This window comes from Mus pahari, chromosome 12, assembly GCF_900095145.1.
Source record: "Mus pahari chromosome 12, PAHARI_EIJ_v1.1, whole genome shotgun sequence".
Classification (NCBI taxonomy): Eukaryota; Metazoa; Chordata; class Mammalia; order Rodentia; family Muridae; genus Mus; species Mus pahari.
In genome coordinates, this window is record NC_034601.1 from 73,962,610 (window position 1) to 73,963,795 (window position 1,186).

The window sequence follows — 1,186 nt, forward strand, 5'->3', positions numbered from 1 at the left end:
AGAAAGAAAACACTGCATTTTTCTCATATGCAAATACTAGATAATAATTTTTTATTTTTGTGTTTAAATTGGAATACCAACAGATATAAAAAAAGTAGAAAGCAACAATGGAGATGAGAAATTTCAAAGAAAGTGCATTAACTCTGATGGTGTGAAATGAGAAAGGAAACTTAAAGTTAAAAGAAAAGTTAATTGGATTAGGGTGTGAGAAAGATGAAGTAGAGAAGAAATACAGTGCCCTAATATTAAACATCTTTGAAAGCACTGTAAGGAAGCCCACTACTATATAAAGAAACTAAAACATGTTAATATACATATACATTTATATCTACATATACATATATTCATATGAAAGTGGTTTATAGAATTACTATATAAAGGAGGAGTGTTAAACCTCTCTGTACTGGCTAGCTTTGTGTCAACTTGACACAGCTGGAGTTATCACAGAGAAAGGAGTTTTAGTTGGGGAAATGCCTCCATGAGATCCAGCTGTGAGACATTTCCTAATTAGTGATCAAGGGGGAAAGGCCCCTTGTGGGTGGGACCATCTCTGGGCTGGTAGTCTTGGGTTCTATAAGAGAGCAGGTTAAGCAAGCCAGAGGAAGCAAGCCAGTAAAGAACATTCCTCCATGGCTTCTGCATCAGCTCCTGCTTTCTGACCTGCTTGAGTTCCAGTCCTGCATCCTTTCGTGATCCACAGCAGTATGGNAAATGTAAGCTGAATAAACCCTTTCCTCCCCAACTTGCTTCTTGGTCATGATGTTTGTGCAGGAATAGAAACCCTGACTAAGACACTCTCTAAGACACTATAAGCCCAATCCAAAAGATGAAACATATCATGTCTTATAAAAGGCCAGCTAAAATGAGGGTCAATACTAAATTGATTCCTTTGAGGAAACATGAAAAATGGATCTCAAGATTTTCCAATAAAATCAGAGATGATGAAATTTTCACTGCCAATAGTCATGTTTCAGTAGTTGAATGTCACCCACTGGATCAGTGAACACCTCAGCATTTCTGAATTTACAAGACACCAGAAAGTCTCTCACATTCTACATGCAAGACCAATTGCTAAAATGATGTTAGGAGTATAAAGCCAAGGCACAAGACTGAGTAGTTTATAGCTAGCGATTAAATTCTCTACTAAATCAAACTTTCCTTTTGCTTCTCCCTTTCTCCCTCTATC